We start from the raw sequence: 10,003 nt of genomic DNA, 5'->3' as shown, positions 1-10,003 counted from the left end.
CTTCTCAGTGATGTCCAGTGACAGGACCAGAGGCAGTGGGCACAAACTGAAACATGAGGTTCTGCCTCAGCACAGGAAACACTTTTTCACTGTAGGGGTGACAGAGCACAGGTTGCCCAGGGGTGTTGTGGAGTCTCCATCCTTGGAGGTATTCAAAAGTTGCCTGGACATGGTCCTGGGCAACTGATTCTAAGTGATCCTGCTTGAGCAGAGGGTTTGGACCAGATGACCTCCATGTACCCTCCAACCTCAACCATTCTGTGATTCTGTGGTTTGAGCTGCTGGCCAGGGGCTTCTCAAGAGCATTTCACATTTTCAAAGGTTTCAGTATTCGGTGTGTTCAAATACTGCATATCAGTCCACCACTGGCTGCCAGCTGGGGGTGCTGAGGTGGCACATCATTTGCAGTAGACTATTCATCTGATAAAAATTTGCCATGTCATGGTTTGAGCCGCTCAGATCTCACAGTTTTGGTTTGCTGTTATAGTTAAACTGATCTACAGACTGGCTGATCTGAGAGGGACAGTTCTGCCTGGGAAGGTAGAACCAGAGGGGTTATAAGACTCAGCCATATTCAGCCATGATATCCTGTGAAAGACCCAGCTCTGACCAACAGATTTGCTCTTCTTCAATGTCAAGGTGCATCTCAGGCTTCTTGAGCTCAGTCTCTTCCTGACCCTGAAAGTGGCAGAGTAAAAATCATGGCTCTTTTTAAATGCTACTGATTCATGGCACCAGAAATTATGTGCCTGGTGTTGAAATGGGGATATCTGCCATTATCCTATTCCTCTCTTGCAGGAACACCACAACGATTTACACTGAGTTTTCAGTATCAGCTTCAGGAACACTTCACATGTCACAGAGCTGTGGTCCCAGGATTTCTGCAGACTTGTATCTGCCTTGTTTACCTTAATTTCTAATTTTTGAGGTTTTCCTTCCCCCTCACAGCACCTGCAACCCTGTCTGTTTGTCACATGAAAGTAGAGTTTCCAGAGATTAAGACAGTCCCTCAGGAGAAAGGCACAGCTACAGCAAATTGGCACATATGGGCTGTTTCCAAAGTTGCTTCCAGTATTTTGCAGCTGTTAATGTGGCACCTTGGTTCAGTCCAGAACGTACCAGTACTAATGCAAGTCCTTGGGAAAAAATAACAAAAGAGGTGAGTGATTTGCCAGCTCATGCTTTCTTCATCCTAAACCACCTGTTTAAATTCATCAGAGCACCAGCAAGCAGCTTTGTGAATTCAAGCCTTTCTACTGAAGGTCAAACAAAATTGATAAAGGACTTAAAAACCTGAAATTTCAACTTTACTGACATTATTTTGACTGCCATTTTCCATATGCCTACCCTGTTGAAGGAGGATCTCTGTAAGTTTCTGCACCTTGTGTTGAGAATAAGAAATTATTTTGGTGGAAGAGGTTACAAAGGTGCATACAGGAGGAAGTTCTTCTGAGGGTCTGAATATCCTCCATTTAAAGGTTCTGGTTGACCTGTCTGACTGAGACTCAAAACATGCACTGGTGGCTTCTCATTTGTGCACTCAGAGGAGGCAGAACCAAGAGGACACTATGGCTGGTATGGCTAAGGGCAGAAAACAGGCAGGCAGGGGTTCAGCTATTTATTCTCTAGTGGTTTTTCTCTAGCTTATGTTTGAGCTAAGACTCTCACAGGAGTCTTCAGCCTGTTGCCAGTGTGGCAGATTTCCAATCCACTGTAGCTATCACATAAGAAAACAAAAACTTTAGGCTGAAAAGAAGAATGAGAAACCAGTTCTGGGTCCTTGAGAGGCATAAATGGCAGCTGATCTGAGAGGGACAGCAAGGACTCTCTGCACAGGCTTCTTCTACAAAGGCTCACAGATGGCCTTACCCTGAGGCACCCCTCCAGCCGTGGACAAGCACACACCCCAGTGGGCTGTGCTGGATGAGAAAGGTTCAGTACGTCAGGTCTTTGTGGTGGCCACGTTCTCTCCCCAGCACGAAGGATCTGCTCAGTGCCGAGGCAAGCTCTGGCCATGGGCAGATGTCCTGCAGCCAGGCAGAGCAGCAGGGGAGGTGGCTGTGGTGGCAGTGACTGCTCTTCTGCTAGTTGTCCATCTTTTTCAGGTCTCTCATCAGCAAGCCACCTTCGGTGCCTCTGGATTTGCCTATACACTCTTCCAGACAGAGGTTACATGGAGCAGAGGAGAGTGGAGCTGTGACAGATCCAAGGGTCCCCAGGAGGGACAGTGGTCACAGGGTCCACCATTTGTCCCAGCTGCTTGCAGAGCTTGGCATGGCACCCAAAACCAGCCAGGGGAGGTGTTTTGCCCAGCACTGGCACCCACCAGCACAGACATTCCTTCAGAGAACATCTCTCCCTGATGCCTTTTTCCCCCCAAAGAGCCCAATCCCAGCCCGTGCCCTGCGTGCGCCCAACTGCTCACCTTGAGTGAAACCAGGGAGCGATTTAGTGATCCTGCAAGCAGGCTGGGACAGATCCTCCCGTCTTCATTCGTCTTTATTCGCTGTGAGTTGTGCTGTAGGCAGTTACAGTCCCACGGAAATCAATGGGATAATGAATACTAATTAGTGGCAAGCCACAGTGGGGGAATCTGGCAAAACATCTGTCCTTGCCCCAGGAGTGGGAGTTCCTCAGGTCCCTGCCATTGTCACGCAGTTCGGGGGGCCTTCACGAGCCTGGGGAAAGCCAGATTTTGAATATTTACAAGCAGCATAAAAATTGGCCCCAAAAATCACTTTCTCATCAGTTTCACTAAGCCCTAATTATAATGTAAATTGCAAAATTGGAAGGAATTCAGAGACGAGCAACAAATACGACTAAGGGGATTGGAGGATTGATTTATGAGAAAAGATTAAAAGACCTAAGAATTATGCAGTTTGACTAAATGATGACCATGGGCCTGATCTTGCAAACTTTTGTCAGAGATGGCTCTCCACATTAAAGAGCAAGCACAACTTAAAAATATCTACCATCTCCTCCAGTGAGAAGTTCTGCAAATCAGTATCCCAACCTAAGACAGAGGGGAGCATTAGTTTTCATCTTGCAGCTAGTGAAAGTAAAAAATTCCAGTACAAAGCTCAAAGATTGTTTTCATTTTTAGAGGGTGTTGTATGTGAAAAAAAAAAACAACAAAAAAACTCAAACCAGAATTTATTCACATCAGAAAGAAATGGGAGTTATGTAAATACATAAGGTCTGAAAATGACCAGTGTAACAGAAGTGATAGAAAAATGATGCTTTTCACATGGCAGGCTGTTAAACGTCTTTATTTGTACCTTTCTGAACTGATGAATTGTACACTTGCATGAGTTCTACACAGCTTTTGGTGTTTCTGAGGATCTACTTAAGCTGTAGAAAACATTCTAAAGATGTCACAGGACCAAGCATACAAAGCAATTCAAATGACAGAAGAAAACAATAGGAAAGTGAGAGATGCAGCACCTCAAAAGGAGAGATGCAACACCAAGTCCTAAACTGTCTTCTTGCCCCATGACATGGCTGTGTTTGAAAAACCAAGGTGCAGTAGTATATCACTTACCAAAGCATGGTTTCAATACTGTTTTAATAATCATCACAAAATGAAATAAATAAGATTTATCATGATTGGCGAGTAGGTTCTCCTAAAGAAAAAATTAGGTAGTATTTTCCTTAAAGTCATATTGAAATAGTTTCCTTCTGAAAAAACAGCTTTCTCTTTGTTAAATTTGGGAAACATCAGAACCTTCAACATATACAGGTTTTTCTCAATTAAAAATGAACCTAATTTAAAGTGTCAGGCGAATCAGAATTAAAACAAACATTGAATAAAAAGTTATGAAATCAGAAGCAACCCCAAAACTCGTATTGATCAAAATGTAGTAAAAAGAAAAAAAAAACCCCACACTTCTGTTGTTTGGCTCAACCTGAACAAAATTCCACTCATTTTTTACCTGCCTGTCCATCTCTCAAATCCATCACTCATCAGGCTCTTGCTTTGGGTAACTAATCTTCCTGTTGTGCCAGAGCCTGGCTTGGACAAGGATTCAATGCATGACACTGGCTCTGCAAAATAGGGTGCACGTAAATAATGCCTCCAATCTTGGCACAGCAACTGAAAATTCTCACAGTGCTGGTCCCTAAACCAAACCTGGCCCAGAGACATCTGTCTGAGTCCACATTGCAATGGAGAAGGCAAGTTCCCAGCATTTCCAGGAACAGCCTCAGTGATTCAACAGATTCATATTTATATCACCAAGCAGAGAAGAAGTAATGCCTATTTCAGAGACCCTGGAGCAAAGAAAAAAAACGCATTATCTTTCCCAAAAACCTCACAGCTGCTTATCTGAAGCAGTTCATGACAGTGAAAGAAGTGGATAAACGTTTCATGTAATGCTGCAATGAGATTTTTAAAGGCAGGCATGATTTCACTTAGGCAAGCAAGGGAAGGGTGAGTCAGCAGATGATTTTGTAAGAGCGATTCACAGCTGGCTCCAGTGTGGTGGCTCCAATGTGGCCAGCAAGGCAGGCTGGCTGGTGGGCTGGAAGGGTGCCAGCTGTGACCCCGACCTGCCAGGACACAGCCACCAAAGCCAACACGGAGAGAAGCAACACCTGAGAAAAACTGCTGTGGCAGGGAAGGCAAATGCCATGGTAGAAAAACACCAAAAAGTCTTTGTAAGCCAGGGTAGGTCCCCCATGGTCTTCATCCTCCCTCCCATGGCTGCTTCCTATTGCATCTCTCTGAATCCCACAAAACTTCCTCTTATGGAGGAAGAGGAAGATGAAGAGGGAGAGAAAGGCTCTAGGAGGCCTGGGAGCTGATGACCCCCTTCCCAGCTCCTCTTTCACACAAGTCTGGGTCCCCCTTACCCCATGGGACAGGGCTGATGACCAGCTGGTGCCAGCCTATCCCCACCCACCGTAGTGCCTGGTTGGAGCCAGCTGCTCTAGAACTGCCTGGGAGCCATGGTACAGCAGCCCCATCCAACCCCCAGGCAATGCTGACACAGTTCTATGCAGGATTCCCACCCAGGAGACCAGTGGAGTTGCAGGGAATGATGCTACGACGTCTGAAGAGTAGGTGAGAGATGCAGCACCCAAATGGAAGGGCAGGAAGGTGTCCTTCGTCCCTCTCCGAGCTCAGGGACATCAGGGCCTCCTCCCTCTGTCCCTGTGCTGCAGGAGAAAGCAGGAACAGCCAGGGAGGAGGCATCAGGGTCTCTTGTCACAGATCTGCACAGCCGCTGTTCCATGGAGGGAGGCGATGGAAGGAGGAACTGAGAGGCACAGCCTCTATAGACCACAGAATTCTACCTGTGGTCTGTAGACCGAAGCTTCATCCAGGTTTTTTCCTGCTCACCATCCTTTATTCACATCCCACTGGCAAAAATATCCTACATAAGTGTGTTCTGCCTCACATCTGTACCAAACACGAGCAGCACCTCAGCCAGCCCCAGGATACTCATGAGGTAACATCAAAACACCTTCAGTGAGAGAAAAGGAAGCAGTGAATAGGGGATGGTGAGCAAGATAAAAAACTGGATGAAGCTTCAAAAAAACTGTGGATTTGTTCACAAAATTTGGGGGGTTTGTCAACCCTAATTTTTATAATAACCCGTGCTTTGAAGTACATTTTGCCATGTGAACTCTGATAGGTTTTCACGCCTTAGTCTGATACTGCTGTTCTACTCGATATTTTCTCTGGTTATTCCTGCACAGGTTCACACTCACCATTGCATTTCTTTCTTTTTTTTTTTTTTTTTTTTCCCTGCCTTGCAAGAAACTCATAATCAGCCTCCCTGAAAAACTCTGCAGTTCAAGAGTGCCATCTTGAGGCGTCCTACGTATAAGGACTGTGTGCTGATTGAACCTCGAGTATTCAGGGAGTTATTTACATTTAAAATACCATTTAAAAAAGGCATGAGCATGTGTATAGAGGGGCAGTTCATTTCTGCTGTGTATTACCTGGAGCTAAGGGATCTAGCCAACAGAAATGTCAAGATTTTCAAAAGCAAACAACACTAGTGACTGCTCTGCTTTGGGATACAGTACTTGAAATGCCTCAGGAGATACCTGGGGTTCAGACTGTGCTCAGTTCCAGCCATCTGAAACATCAATGAACTTGCAAAGTATTTTAAGCCAGGTACTGAAAATGAATAATTATTATTGTAATGTTTTTTTCTATAAGATGCGTGTTTGTGCATTTAATTTAAGTTAAAGGCAATGTCAGAGGCCAAATAAGACTTTGGCTTTCAAAGCTATTTTAAGTCTGCATGGGGAGAATATTGCTTTAGATATTCCCATGCTTTAAAATAAAGGAGAAACCTTTGTGCTTTGGAGTATAAGCTTAGGGATTATTATGAAATCTTTCTGCTTCTACAGCATAGTCCAGACACCAGTAATTTATCCCTGCAGGAGAGCAAACAGGCAGATTGTTACAACAAATCATGCACAGGTTGAGAATTTACCGTTGAAAGTGGGATGTTGCTTTTCATTCTTCCTGCTGTAGCTGCCAGGTGGCTTTGGGCTTGGGAAAAGGATGTGTGCCAGCAGGTTCACAATGAAGTGCCCTAAGGATGAGGTGCCACAGGAAACCAGAGACCCTCAAAAATACGCATTGTTAGCACCACAAATAATCCCATGTTTCCTTGTGATACTTTTCATTTGGAAGCTGAGCAGAAACATAAACCTTTCTGAAGTGATTGCCCATGATGTACATTGCCCAGTTATCAGCACTATCAAAGCTGCACAAGTATGTTTCTTTTGATATTTTTACAAGAATTTTAGATTGCATTAGATGGGAAGTCCTAAAACTGTGAATTTGACTGGAGTCCAGATGAAAAGCAATCTACCTCCAGCTACGTAAGAGTCAGTCTACAGGAAGAAGTCCTGCTTGTTTTCCAGCAGCAGCAGACTGCAGCAGAAGGTAATTTTATCCTCAGCGTTTAGTACAGCTACAACACATCTCACAAAAGAAATCCAGTATCCGCTCTGATCATCCTTAAACTATCAGGATCTGAGTCATATCCCGGTCTGGAAGGAGGAGTGGGTAAGAAACTAATTTCCCTTTCACAGCAAAGAAAACCACGAATTTAAATGATTTTTTTTTCTTGCTCAGAAGCCCAAAATACCTTGCTAATAATCAGTGAAGTTGTGTCAGATCTTCTGAACAGGGTGGGAGCACCTTGGGACAGCCCATGGACTGCACTTCCCACACAGACCTCCTTGTGCTGCCGGCCAGGGCAGCGCTGGGATAACTTGGGCTGAAAGAGAGGATTTTTTGATAGTCCAACAGAGCCTAAATAGGACAGCCACAGTCGAGGGCTTAGAGCAAATGAGGTCTATCTCCACAAAGAAAGGCCATTTTGGAGATCTAGATTGTCTTAAAACTATTGACAGAGAATAAATGCCTGATTCTGGGTGTAGCCTGTGTTATTAATTGAGGACTAACACACTGCTGAGCATGAATGGCGCAGCAGAGTCCATCTCTGTGTGAGTGAGAGATCGCTGAGACTGAGCTGGGAGCTGGTTCACTTGGAAACTATGGCTTGGGAATGAGCCAGGTGTCTATTTTGGGTCTCTTCATAGGCTGGAATTGCCTGCAGTCAAGCTGGACTCCTTTCTAGGACAAGCCAAAATGCTGCTCTGTCTTCTGCAGGAGCAAAGAGTAAGAACAGAGCAATCACTAAAAAGGTTTCAATTTAGTTGACTCTTAGCTCCAGGGATGTTCAAATAATTTTCAGCTTGCTACTGTAATTTTTATGATAAATTTCCAGTGACAATTGGGAAGCTAATCAAAAGGTTCAGGAAGATTTACACAAAAGTTAATTCTGCAGTTTAATCAACTACTGAAACATTTTGAATGTGGAAGTTTTGACAATTATTTAGCCAAATGCTACATTTACATTTGCCAACGAGGGATGAAATTTGAGTACATGTTAATATCCTTTTGAATGTTTCACAAAATTTGCATTAATCAAGGTATTACTAAGTTGTCTTTGAAGTTTTTTGTTTTGCAGTGACTGCAGTGCATCATAACATATCTTACGTGGGCTGTAAAAGGATGACATTGTGTCCTGTCACATCTTCAAGTTGTATTCTAAGCAAGTATTTTTGCCTGTGTTAGTATGAAATCTAAGTGTTCTGGAAAATTGTAATTTAGGAGCCTTTTTTGTTTATCTTATTCTGTACTTTCTTAAGATATTTTAGGTACTTAACATTCATATGTATGCCTTTCTACAAACTTGATTTATAATTATAAATCAAAAATAATTAGTGCTGCCTTCTAAAAGGATTCACACAATTAAAATTTTAAAGTTTTTTTCCGTGAAAGATAATAAACTTTATTCTCTGAAGAGATAAATGGATAAAAGAAAAAGAAAACTTGCTTTACAACCACTGGCCAAAGACTAACTACTGACAGTGATTGGGGTGATTTTCCCAGATTATGTTCAAAAATGGGACTGAAGGACATACATCAGGAGAAAATCATTTCATTGGAAGGAGAACAGCAGCTTGTCTGTCTTGAGTTAAGCCATCACTGCAGTGATTTGGAATGGTAAATGCAGGAACATTCCATGGATATAGTTGTGAGGTAAGAAAACCATTAGCGGTTTCAGAAGATATTTCTGCCAGGGACATGCAGATCATTTTTTTTTTTGTTCCTGCATGTGTAAGAAGTATTTCCAGGAGAATTTAAATAGCATCACTTGCTTGAGAGCAAACTGTTGGAGCTCCTGCAATGAGAACAGAATATGGAAATTAACAATAGAAAAGAAAACTGTTGTTTCAAACACTCTCTCCATGCATTGGGAAACACAGAGCTCTCCACCAGTGCTGCCATCAGCAAATGCCAGCTGCACATTGTGAAATGCTGGGTATAGCTCTGTGATAAGCTCATGTACATATTTTTCTGCTTTAGGCAAAGAAACTTTAGGAATGGGACCTAAAAGAAGGATTGTCCTTGAATGAACTCTGAAAAAATAAAGCCATATAGAACCTGTATGTAATCTTCTTACCTTTATGCTTTTTTTTTTTTTTGATCCAGTTGTAAAGTGAGATGCCAGGTTCACCTGCCTGAAGGTCTAGAGTTGGAGAAAGCTGAAGAGGAATGTAAGCAAAGAGACCCAACCAAGCTCATGCGCAAATAAGTGAGAAAATCATTACAAAGAGAGCGTGTGTGCACATGCAAAATTTTGCCATGTGAATGATGGTATATATAAATACATACATGCTACATTGCAGCTGAAGGCACGATTGTTCTACAGTCAACCCCACAACTGCACAAATGGGAACTTGCAAGTGTGTGCAGGCTGTGAATTCCTCATGGTGTGAGGAGGCACCATGAGTGTTACCTTCACCTACGCCAGGCATCAGCCAAGCCACCCATGATACAAAGCCAACAATATCAGTTCAACCCAGATTGAAAGAAAAAAACTAATTGTAAAGCTGTCCATATTTAAAAAATATAAAATAAAAAATAAATATGTGTCTCTGTGTGCAACACCAGCTGTCTTGAGGGGATTCAGTGTTTCTGAGTAAAAACACCAGTGCTAGAGCTCTCCAACCTCACCCTTGTAGCAGGGCTGGTGCCTTCACCAGCTGGGCACTTTGCACCAAATCCACAGCTGTGGACGTGGTGATGGGGATAACAGCCACAGACTAGGGGACAGAAGGGAAAAAACCATACAGAAAGCTGTGCATGCCTTCTTCCTTTGCTAATTTTCAATCTTACCCTGGGGGAAGATGCTCAGTTTGCCTGTTAAAAAGCTGAAGATCCAGATGGGAGCAAGGCAGTAAGCAAGACGGCTGTGGCTGCTGGCATTCCTAAAGCAGAGCCACTTACTCTTGTTCAGAAACAGTTTTGACAGTGTTAAAACGAAGGGAGGCAGAGGAAGTTTGCTGAACACTTCTTCCATCACTGCGGCCATCAGTGGGGCTGATAGTAATTGTAGGAAATTAGTGCAGAAAAAAGCAGCTGCAAACACAAGCACAGCCTCAAGCTATCAAAGTGACTCCTGAG

At 43.4% G+C, this 10,003-nt stretch overlaps 1 long non-coding RNA gene across 2 annotated transcripts; it reads left to right on the top strand.

The window, feature by feature from the left end:
* The first annotated feature begins 2,568 nt into the window (after nucleotides 1–2,568).
* Nucleotides 2,569–9,469, top strand: LOC116440333. Of its 2 annotated transcripts, XR_004238562.1 has the most exons (3): nucleotides 2,569–6,124; nucleotides 6,761–8,575; nucleotides 9,037–9,469. It is a non-coding gene; the product is annotated as an uncharacterized LOC116440333 (long non-coding RNA). The 2 variants fall into 2 exon arrangements; XR_004238561.1 differs by having other exon boundaries at nucleotides 2,575–8,575.
* Nucleotides 9,470–10,003: the final 534 nt, after the last annotated feature.

This window comes from Corvus moneduloides, chromosome 2, assembly GCF_009650955.1.
Source record: "Corvus moneduloides isolate bCorMon1 chromosome 2, bCorMon1.pri, whole genome shotgun sequence".
Classification (NCBI taxonomy): domain Eukaryota; kingdom Metazoa; phylum Chordata; class Aves; order Passeriformes; family Corvidae; genus Corvus; species Corvus moneduloides.
The sequence above is the reverse complement of the archived record's forward strand: the minus strand, read 5'-3'. Positions and strand labels throughout refer to the sequence as shown.